Raw genomic sequence first — 12061 nt, forward strand, 5'->3', positions numbered from 1 at the left:
AAATCAGCAACAAACATATGTTATATAGTACTGAGAATTACAGCCATCATCCTGTAATTAAATGGAGTATAATCTAAAAAATGAATCACTATGTTATACACATGAAACAAAAATAATATTTTAAATCAACTATGCTTCAGTAAAAATATATATGGGCACATAAATATATTCTACAAAGATACAAAATAACCTAATATGATTTATTGTAAACAATAAATCCCCTATTGAGAGTTAAATAGAAAGTATATGAACACAGCTTTATTACATTGAATCAAATAAAAACCCTACACCTTAATATATTTTAGATTCACAGAAGTGAATAGGAATTGTTCTTCACTTAAAAGCATGCATTGTTAAATTTCAGAGCCTAGGTTCCAAAATCAAGTAGAGATGTTGCATGACTGCTTTAGCAAAAGAGACTAAGTCGTTCTTTTCCTGAGGATATTTATATGGAAACTAGCATGTTTGTCTTCATTTTTATTTATCCAAATAATTATATCAATCTTCTACATTAAAATTCTGAAAGAAATTTGGCTTTGAGGAAAAGAAACTGTTGCATATCAAATTTAAAGATGATCTAATTTTAAAACACAGACCTCAGAATTCTATAATTATATATGACTTTTAATATGCCTAAACACTTCAAATTTGCAACCATTGCAGCAAAATCCGCTGACACCACTTTTGTTTCTCCACTTGGCTGCACTCCCGCTCTTCCCATCTTGAGAAGAAAGCCGGTCAACCAAGGGGAAGCCCTGCCCCAGCTGATGACTGGTATATGCCTCATCACAGCCTGATGCTGATTCTTCTCTCTGAGGAACTGGAAGCACTCCTTCAAGCTGCTGGTAAGCTTCAGTGGAGAGGAGGTAAGTGAACAGACTGTCCTTTAGAACTGGCCAGATTTCAGTGTCCATATTGAAAACCAGACTTCAAGAAGGTTTTTATTTTTTGTTTGTTTGTTTTATCCCCTTTACTCTTTAATGGTCTGTTCTTTCAACTGAAAGTTGTCCTATCTGGGTTCCACGGGTCTTATTTTTATTCTAGTTCAAGGTGTATAGCCTTAAGCACAATTGCCACCTGACTATGTTTGTAATCTGTGTTGGGTAGTCATTCACTTCCCACAGGACATCAGGAGGATATTCTCTTGACAGTTCCCAGGTGGCCTAGTGAGACCCTCTTTATAGAATAGGATGTTGTCCAGTGCCAAGTGTTCCTCTGTCTCAGAAAAGGTCAGGCCACTCTGTATCAAAAGGGACAACAATTTAATTCAATTTTCATCTGCTTTTTTGATTAAGTTCTCTGGTGTTCATAAGCAGCAGAGGGAGTGATTTCAGCTTGTTTATGCTTGAGCAACATTGTGAAATGAAGGAAGTACTATACTAGGAGTCAGAAAATTTGTAGAATGTTCTTTCATCTGTCTCTTGTTGGCTGATCATGCTCTCACATTGGGCCTCAGTTGCCTCCTTGGTAAAGTGCAGTGATAATAATATTTACCCACCTAAAGTGATGCTTGTATTAATATATGAGGTTCTTTGTAAATCTAGGTTTTAGTCACAGTAAAAATAAACAAGCTCATCTGAAATTACCGGTTCCCAAAAGAGGCCCCTATCCTAATAACAGGTAGAACAAAAAAATTCCAAATAAAATGCTCACCGCCCAGAGTAGTGTTAGGAATCAATCTGTTGAGTGTTTACTTCTTATCCAGCCCTATGAAGGTGGTGAATGAAATACGGAAAAAATTAAGCATCTCTAACCTCATAGAGATTACTGAGAAATGAAGAGTGAAACACTAGGGGTTGTGATTGATTAGAATACCATGTGCTGTGCCAAGCTCTTTATGTTTAAGGGTTCTCACCTGTGAACAATTACTTGTTCTCTCTATCAACAGTATTAGAATAAATGGATGGTTTCTTAGCAAAACTTTCCTGCTGCCTCAGAATTGGCATCAAAAGCTTTATCTAATGGAGATTTCTACTTACATTCCAAGTTCAGAGAACTTCCAGATGTACTTTCCAAGTTAAGAGGTACAAAGAAGAAAGAGAGAATGCCAATTAATCAATTTTACAGGAAAAGGGATTCAAATCCTGGGAAAGCACTCTATTCCTGGAAGATCAACTGCTCCTTATTCCTTTCAAGTCTCTTTTCAGCCTTCATTTCCTTGGGTAGGCTGTAGGCTCTGGACTGCTTTTCTATACTAGACAACAGTGTACAGAATTCTGTGATGCTAAGGCAAGCTCACGTCTTGGCTATTGCTCTCCCACCTTCCCTAAGATATGTTACAGATAACTCCCAGATTCCCCAAACCACCCTCAATGAACTAGTGTCACACCCACTACTCAGACTCAGGAACAAATCTGGGGATGAAAAAGGTCAGGAAGCAACTTGTGCTTCTATCTCCTGCCAATCTCTTTCAGGCACTAAAACAATTTTTAGATAAGTGAAAATAACTGGCCTGACTGTACATGCTATCCCTCTCTGCACTTCAGCCCAGAAATAAAATATCTTCTTCCTCTTTAGAGTTCAACTAGCTCTTTTAGTATATAGCACAATGACTGTCATTATTGCAGGCAGAATTCTAAACGTTCAGTCTACTCTCCAGGGAGATTACTCTGCATTATTCAAGTGGAGCCATACTATCACATTAGCTCTTAGCAGCAGAAGAGAAAGGAACAGGGGTGAGCCAGAGAGATGAAGCAGAACAGACGGGAGGAGAGTTTTGAAACTTGAAACAGCCCAGACTCACTGCTGCTGGAAAGAGGTCATGTGGAAAGCACGGGGAAGAAAGGGGACTGTCTATGAGAAAAGACCACTTGCTGACAACCAGCAAGGAAATGGGGATCTCAGGTATACAGCTACATAGACATGGACTCTGCCTAAATAAGTCTGGAATTGGATGATAGCCAAAGCCTCCAGTAAAGAACGAGCCTTGCCAATATTTTGATTTTAGTCCTATAAGATCCATATAGATGGACCTACAAAAACTGTGAGATAATAAATCTGTGTTGTTTTAAACTGTTAAATTTTGAGTAATCCGTTGTGACAACAGTAGAAAACAAATACAGTCATTTCCTCCTCCTACTGTAAGGTACATTTGCCTTCCTGTCCCAGAGGGAAAACTACAGAAGGAATGTAGGCAGCTCGGTCAGCAAAAGGAGCAAACAGATTGATGGGAGTCAAAATATTATTCATTTTATACTTTTTAACTTGATATTGGTGTGATATTCTATAATTAGATTATAAAGGCTCTGCCTTACCTTACACACAACGTAATATCTAAAATAGATGTGCATGTATAAGAGAGAAATATTTGGATTAATAGTTCTTCATATATTCGTATACATTTTTGAAATGAATTGAACTTGATAATGTTAGAATAGGAAAAAGGAGTCCAAAATGGCGGTGACTGAAAGACAAAGAAGAGAAAAGCCCGTGAAAACAGAACAAAGGACGATCTGAGGACCTGAGGAGTGAGGACCTCAGGTAAAACAAACAGCCTTCCTGGCTAGCCCAATTTACATAGGGCAGGCCCTGGAGTGAGGAGACAAATGCAAAAAAGGAGGAAACCTAGAAGGGTTGAGGCCTCTCTTCTATTCATCTTTTGGGTCGGCTGCACTCCTCGAGGGTGTAGTATTCTTTGTTTTTCCTAATAAAACTGAGCTGTAACACCAACTCATCCATCGCTTCAAATTTTTGCTGCGGCAAAACAGAACCGAGGAAGTTACAATCTCCCCTGATATCTATAGTGCCATTTCTCAGATTTAACTGGGCTGAAACAACCTTGGCTTGGCCCCTGCGAGACAAAGGCCAAGCACAGCAGAAACCCAACTTGGTGAAAGCTTCCACGGTGGAAGCTGAACATGCAGAAAACCCAGCGCAGGGGAAGTGAAAAGAAGCCCACTGTGCTGGAAACCGGGACAGAAAAAAACAAACTCATCAGAAAGCTCACAAAGCACAGTCTCAGATTCCAGAAAACCTTTGGTTAAGGTAGGAGATCCTTGCTCATATGGCTGGAAGGGCATACAGCTAACAAAATCTTAACTCCTTTACAATCTCTCATTTCTTGTTTCCTCAAACACTCTGCAAACAGGCGAGCGGTGGTGGGTGTCCCAGGGTGTCCCGAAGGCTCTACTATCTGCTGTGTCTTAGTAGCTGTTGCCCAAGTGGGTTGGGATTCTTCTGCCCTTAATCTCTTTGTGCCAAGCATCAGGCCAATGAAAATTATGGGTACAGTTCAGGCATTTAGCAGTTTTTTCCAGCAGGATATGAGGGGGATTCCTTGGCACGTTTGTCCCACTGCTTTTTCCTTCTGTCCTTCAGCTCCTCTCTCCATCTATGCCATTGCTTACAAAATATTGAGCAGGTCACCATCTTTCCATTTCTGAAAGTTGTGTTTGAAACCATTTACCTAAGATTAGGACTCAAACCCGTGTGGCAGGGACTCTGTGCTACACCTAGTCACTCAGTCATATCCAACTGGGACCTGAGCCTAGTCAAAACGCACAGTGCCTGGTTTTAGGACATAACAAAGCTCAAGCTCTTGATGTCTCATTGCAAAAAATTCAGTGAGACACAGTGATAGGTAAGAGGGGGATTTGTTCAGATTTGGAGAGAAGCACACTCTAGATCCAACCATTCCATTCTAAAGGAGATCTGTCCTGGGTGTTCTTTGGAAAGAATGATGCTAAAGCTGAAACTCCAGTACTTTGGCAACCTCATGTGAAGAGTTGACTCATTGGAAAAGACTCTGATGCTGGGAGGGATTGGGGGCAGGAGGAGAAGGGGATGACAGAGGATGAGATGGCTGGATGGCATCACCGACTCGATGGACGTGAGTTAGAGTGAACTCTGGCAGATGGTGATGGACAGGGAGGCCTGGCGTGCTGCAATTCATGGGGTCGCAAAGAGTCAGACACAACTGAGTGACTGAACGGAACTGACACTCCATAGGGTGTGGGCCATTGCAGAGCAGTGGCCATGGAATGTGGTGTGGTGACTTCATATGCTAATGAATGTGAGGATCATTCCAACAATATTTGACTTGTCCTCTTGGACCCATTTGATTTTTTTTTTTTTTTTGACCCATTTGATTTTAATATGTTTGTGTTATGCCCTTGGGCTATGTCATTCTTTCAAAAGTTGTGCCCTGCCCTCTTCCTTCCTGTTTCACACTCTTTTCCTGAGCCCCATCCAGGCCCACAATGTTGCCTCTACAATCTTCTGGAGGGACAACCAGAAAATAGCTGGTCCTTGGGAAAGAAATATTGTGTAATATTCAATCTCTCTAGATATTCAGGCCTTCATCTTCCATGTTTCCTACAACATGTGCAAAAGAATATCTCTCAGTGAACCCACTAGGGCAGGTGAGAGACACACAATGCCTGCTAGAAGTCCATCTGGTGGCATCCCTTCAGGGCAGTTGGGCTACCAGGGTAATGTTTATCACTTTCAGAGTTAGCCCTGTAGGCTGTTTGGGCCCAAACCCTTGCCACCCCTCTCCTAAAGTTGCAAACATACTCCCAGATCAAATCTCCACTCCACTTTTATGGAACATCTGGTCTGTTGCCTCTTATCAATTTGTTCTTAAGCCACTTACTAACTTCTGCAAACAGGACCCTACCCCCTTGTAGGCAACGTCACTCCACCCCACTTATTATTATTAAAATACTCCTAAAGCCCCTAGCAGGACCAGATAATCTGCTCCTTTGTCATTGCTTCTGTTATTACCTAAAGTGGGTCTATGACAATGAGATGTTTAGCATTGGAGACATCCTAAGCTGTTCTTATGAAAGAGTAGCGGAGTAAATCAATGACTTAAATTCCCTCAGAGCAATAAGAGAATAATGCTTATGGCTGTTTCACCAGGTTCCTGGTCTCAGGGCACAGGCTTGGATTGCTTTACATCAGGGTATCCGTTCCCACAGTGGACAAACCTGCGATGAGTTAAGATTACAATATCTTAATCCTATCCAGCACTGGTCACGGTGGAGACCTTGGGGATGCCCGACTCCAGGGTCCCAGGTGGTCGACATGCCTCAACCTGCCTAGGGATCTTGTTCTTGGAAGGTTGTCATGCCTCAACCTGCTTGGAGATCCACCAGTCCAGGGGTCCCAGGAGGTTGACATGCCTCGACCTGCTCAGGGATTTGATCTCCAGGAGGCTGTCATGCCTGAGCCTGCCTGGGGATCTGCACCCTGGCCTGGGGGCGCCTTGCTCTGAGGTTGCAACAGTACTGGGTAGGATAAGCTTCAGAAAGATTCACCCCTAAGCAAGTCTATCCATGAAAATAGAAGGAAGCCTATCAGCTGTGGAACTATGCCTGGTCTCAGCAATAACTCAGGAGTCCAACTAGAACCCCACTGTCTTTCTGGAAAGGCTAAAAGTCCCTCTAAAAGTTTACCAATCTGGACTTAGACTCTTATGAGGGACTGGTGGCTTTAAAGGACAATGTCCTGTCCCAATGTGCATCAGACATCAGGATAAAGTTACAACAGCTACTGCAGCAGGACCCTGTTGTCTGTTTAGATGAGATGGTCCAGACAGCCACCAATACCTTTTATAACAGAACAGGAGAGGGAGGCCAAGGCCAAGAAAGGGAGAAAAGGAAAGAGATAAGGTATGACCAGGTGCTGGCTGCCCTCCAGGGAAGCCCTATGGCAAACCCCAAGTCCTTGAAGGACAAGGCATGAGATAAATGCCTAATTTGTAGACAGTGGGGGCATTGGGCCAAAGAGTGTCCAAACCGTGGCAAGTCCTTTAAAATGGCTTGCTACAAATGCCATCAATTGGGACATTGGGTGGCACTCTGCCCTTGGGTCCCAAGAGCCTCAAGGTCAAGCACCAAGCCTTTCCTCACGATGGTTCAACAGGACAGAGGTGGTCCACTCCAGCCAGCCCACCTGTCACAGACAATCATCACAGAGCTGGAGCCAAGGGTGCAACTGGATGTGGCAGGAAGATCCGAGAATTTCTTGGCTGACACAGGTGCTACCTACTCTGTCCTGACCTCCTATTCCAGAGCCTTCTTCTTAAAATCTTGTAACATTTTGGGTGCTACAGGAAAAAGTAATTACAAAAGATTCACCCAAGCACTTCTTCATTGCTGGCATGGGCAAATATTTTCCCACCAGTTTCTGGTGGCACTTGCAACCCCCTTATTGGGAAACAATCTTTCCTGCCTTCAGAATCTTGCAGCTATTTCTGTCCTGATAGAAGATGCCTTAAAACTCTCTCTTGGGGACAAATTAACTATTTTTACCAGCCACCGAATGAAACAACTCCTGAATGGGAGAGGCATTTATGGATGTGTGATCAAAGAATCCTCAGATATCAAGTAGTGCTGATGGAAAATCCAGGCTTGACTATGTCCCCTTGTGAGTTTCTTAACCCAGACACCTCCTGCCTACTCCCGAGGACTCTCTCCCTTTCACTCTTGCCTATAAACCTTGGACCACTGGACAAAATTCTGAGAGGGACTGTCAGAAGATCCTCTGACCAATCCTGAGGAAATCTGGTACACTGATGGAAGCAGCTTTGTCTTGGATGGAACAGAAGAGCCAGATATGCACTAGTACCCAATTTTGAGACTATAGAGGCTAAACATTTGCCACCAGGTATTTCAGCCAAATTAGCTGAGCTCATAGCCCTGACTCAAACTTTAGAGTTGGGAAAAGGAAAAAGAGTATCCATTTACACTGACTCCAAGTATGTTTTTCTTGTGCTACATGGACATGCTGCTATTTGGAAAGAAAGAGGCCACTTGATCACCCAAGGGTCCCAAAGCAAATATGGTGATCAAATACTTAGGCTCTTGGAGGCAATCCATCTGCCCACTGAGGTTTCAGTCTCCCACTGTAAAGGACACCAAAAAGGGAGCATGGAAGTAGCACAAGGGAACCAAGCAGTTGATCAGGCAGCTAAGAGAGCAGTATTACAGAGCAATGACCTAATAGGGATTGTCACCTTTGTTCCACAGATGAATTTGCCAGAAACTCCTTCATATACTGAAGATGAGACTCTTAAAGCTAAGAGTGAGGGTTTTCAAGAAGATCATATGGGGTGGTTCCACAAGGAGGGACTCCTTTTTCTGCCTGGGAACCTCCAATGGAAGTTGGTTAACTCTTTACTTTCCACCACTCATTTAGGGGAAAAGGGCCCTCCAAAGATTACTAGAAAGGTTCTTCAGAGGAACAGGCCTCCAACGACTATAAGGTAAGTTGTCTCCTCATGTCCTACTTGCCAGTTAAACAACCCCAAGGTGCTCGAAGACCCCAGCTGGCCCAGCCCATCCAAAGATGTGGGATCAACCCAGGAGAGGACTGGCAGATGGACTTTACCAAAATGCCAGTTTCTCAAGGGTATAAGTACCTATTAGTCATGATAGATACATTCACAGTATGGATTGAAGGCTTTCCCACCCGGACTGAGAAGGCTGAGGAGGTGGTAAAAAACTACACCATGAAATCATTCTGAGACTTGGTCTGCTCAGGTCATTACAAAGAGACAATGGGACATCATTTACTTCTAAGGTCACCCAAGGGGTCTCTAAAGCATTGGGCATTACTTATTATTTCCATTGTGCCTGGAGGCCTCAGTCTTCAGGATAGAAAGAGCCAACCAATTGTTAAAATAAGCAATAAAAAAGATAACCCAGGAGACCTCTATGGGATGGAAGGAGGCTTTACCAATAGGTCTCATCCACACCCATATTGTCCCTAAGAAACAGGTTGGTCTTAGTCTTTATAAGACCTTTTGTTTATGTCAATTACCTCTTCCTTGATCCATAAGCTCAGTCCCTCTGGTCTTATGCCATGGCCATTGGGCAATTCCAACAGGATATACGCTTGTAGGGTGTCAACCAGGACCCAGACGATTGTAAAGAGCCACCACTATATGCTCCAGAGACCCAAGTCCTAATTAAAGTCTGGAAAGATGGGTCCTCAAACGCTCAACTCCAGGCCACATGGAAGGGCCCTACCCTGTAATACTTTCTACCCCAACAGCAGTCAAGGTACCAGGATACAACTCCTGGATTCACTACTCACTAGTCAAATCATGGAAGAAAACAGAAGAGGACACTCAGTATACCAGTGAGCCCCTGGGAGATCTCAGATACCTATTCAGGACTACAAATGAGTGTTATTCTAATGAACACCCCCAAAATTAAATTTCTGAGGAAAAGATTTCTCAGGACAGCTCTAAGAGCCACCACAGCTTGGCAGGGGTTGTACTTCAAAAAAGACAGTTTGTACTTCAAAATAGATCTCCTGATCCCTAAACAAGGAGGGCCTTGAGCCATCTTAAATGAGAGGTGTCGTTTCTGGGTAAATACCTCCAGATAAGTTAAAGAAAGTCTCATGATCTCAAGGAAAACATTTAGATTCTACTGGATCTCAAAGAACAAGCTGGAGAGTTCTCAGGGTGGCTATAATCTTTCTTTGGGGGATCCTTTTCCTGGCTGGTGGGAATTTGGAGTTGGCTAATGCCCCTACTAATCCTTGTTATCACCATATTGATGCTGCTTATGATTGTTCCATGTGTTATCTATTGTCTAACCCATTTTGTCTCTGCTTAGGTCAACAAGCTACAACATGCAGTGCCAGTTTAACAAGGATATATAAAACTACAGCCAACCACAGAAAATATCACTCACCCTTAGATGGACACCTCTGTAAGGACTCTGAGGCTTGAGACTAGCAAGTGGGGAAGGCCCAATGCCCCTCACTGTCTCAATTCAGGGGAAAGTAGCCAGAGAGACTTTGATGCCCCTATTCCCAAAGAATTGGGCCTACCATCTCTTGAGGGGGGAATGTTAGGTAGTTTGAATAGGAAAAGGGAGTCCAAAATGGCAGTGGCTAAAAGATAAAGAAGGGAAAAGCCAGCGAAAATAGAACAAAGGAAGGTTTGAGGACAAACAGCCCTCCTGGCTAGCCCAATTTACATAGGGCAGGCTCAGGGGGGAGGAGACCTAGAAGGATTGAGGCTTCTCTTCCCTTTATCTTTTGGGCTCACCCATCCTCACTCCTCCAGGGTGCACTATCTTTTGTTTTTCCTAATAAAACTGAGCTGTAACACCTACTCATCCATCGCTTCAAATTTTTGCTGCAGCGAGACAGAACTGAGGAAATGACAAACTCCCCTGACAATATATTCACTATTCTTTCACTCGAACCTCAGTAAAACATCATGAATCCTTATGTGTGAACTATAAAGAAACTGAGCCTCAAAAAATTTTAGGGCTCTGCCTAATGTCAATAAAACAAAATTTTGACTACAAAGTAGAGCCAACTCTAGGGAAATGAGATGTCTAAAATTACAGAACATGCAAAAATAACCTGATATCATCAGATCTTGAAGGGGGAAAAAAAAAAAACAAAACTAGAAGATAGTTTGGCCAGGTGTAAAAATACCATAGGAGCAGTTTGTGTCTCACATTTGACACAATAAGAACAGAGGAGTTTTCCATTAATAGACTTAAGCTGTCTTATTATTATTTCAAAATGAGGCATTTCCATAGCAAAGGGTCAATGTGACAGAATAGAGTGAAGTAGACCACCATAGCATGCACTCAATAAATATTAAGCATAATTACTCTGCACAGTCATCAGTTGAACAACTCAACTGAATAGCATTTAAACTTAAAAAAAAAAAAAAAAACTGTTCTTCTTGTCATAATTTTACTAGTTTGGGGTGAGGAGTAGAAACAGGACTAGTCTAGATCTAGTAGGTCTCTTGTACAGGAGGAAGGTCCTATAATACCATCTGTATAATCACACATGTTTTTTCTAAAGGAGCCAAAGAGAAACAAAAGAAAATCAGTTAGAATTAGCTGAAGATTATAGCCCCCCACACAATGGGGCCAACAGATTCTGTACCACTGACATGGAGTTGCTATTTTCAACTCTCTTTTCTGTGCATCTTCTCAACTAGAAAAGTAAGCTCAAGAAAAGGTCCAGGGAAAAGAACAGATCTTGTCTCTATCCAACCCAAACTCATGGAAGGAGCTATGAGGCTAGACTAAATCTGAGAAGGAACAGGATTTTGAATCAAATAGTTGATTGAAAATATTTTAAATGATTGAAGTTCATGGACTCAAATGAGAAGCAATTATAGTAATCAACTACACAGTGGGAAGGGAGATATCAAAGTTTGTAGCAAATATTAGAAAAAATAGAAACGTTTTCTACTTGTACTTTAATGATTTTCAATTCATTGGGCAAACTAATCTCATATTACATTGTTTATGTCAATATCTATATATCTAATACATGTAATTTTATGTTTAGGAGTATCCCACTAAAGCGGCCACAAAAAGATTAAAAATTTTTTCAAATGCTCTTCAGATGAGCCATTAAACTTATGTCTGTGCAGGGAAATAATTAATTTATTGAGCACTTACTATAAGTAGGACAGTGTTCTAAATATTTTACATGTAACATTAATCAAATTATCAAAACTACCTTAATGGCCTTGGTAAAACAAGACGATTGATACACAGCAAATTTAAATACTGTGCACAGCTCAAAATTGTTAAGTACCAGAGCTATGATTTGAATACAAAGTTGAACACTGGAGTTTTTGTGCCAAATTTCCTGATCATGGAAAAAAGCACAAAAAGTTTAAAACATAAATTCAAAGTTCACTTCAAACTGTTTCAAAGCTAGAAGGATAAATCATAGATAATTAAATAATTAACCTACTTCCTCAAAAAATATTTATTTTTACAATTCCTTGACTCAATTTCACTGGCTTGACAAACATAATAAACAAATTAAAACCATTGCATCTTCATGTCTTTTTCTATTCTGAAAACAATCCATCCTCAAAAATCTCTTTGAGGTTACTTCTTTTTCTTTCCCTTCTTTACTCTTCTAGAAATCTTACTAAATATATGTTGGAGACCCACCTTTGATTTTTCTGTGCCTTGATTTCTTTTGCTATGCAGTCTGTCTCATTACATTGCCTTCTAGGAGATTATAGTGATATAACAGATACATTGAAATTGATTTATTACGTATTTTAGTACCATGTACTGCAGTTGACATTTTACCCATTTGCATTCAC

The 12061-nt window shown here is 41.4% G+C and overlaps 1 long non-coding RNA gene across 1 annotated transcript; it reads left to right on the top strand.

Moving 5' to 3' along the window:
* The first annotated feature begins 348 nt into the window (after positions 1–348).
* LOC129641782 (uncharacterized) lies at positions 349–10063 on the top strand. Its single transcript, XR_008709436.1, has 3 exons — positions 349–866; positions 8143–8209; positions 9573–10063. It is a non-coding gene; the product is annotated as an uncharacterized LOC129641782 (long non-coding RNA).
* The last annotated feature ends 1998 nt before the right edge of the window (positions 10064–12061 follow it).

This window comes from Bubalus kerabau, chromosome 1, assembly GCF_029407905.1.
Source record: "Bubalus kerabau isolate K-KA32 ecotype Philippines breed swamp buffalo chromosome 1, PCC_UOA_SB_1v2, whole genome shotgun sequence".
NCBI lineage: Eukaryota > Metazoa > Chordata > Mammalia > Artiodactyla > Bovidae > Bubalus > Bubalus kerabau.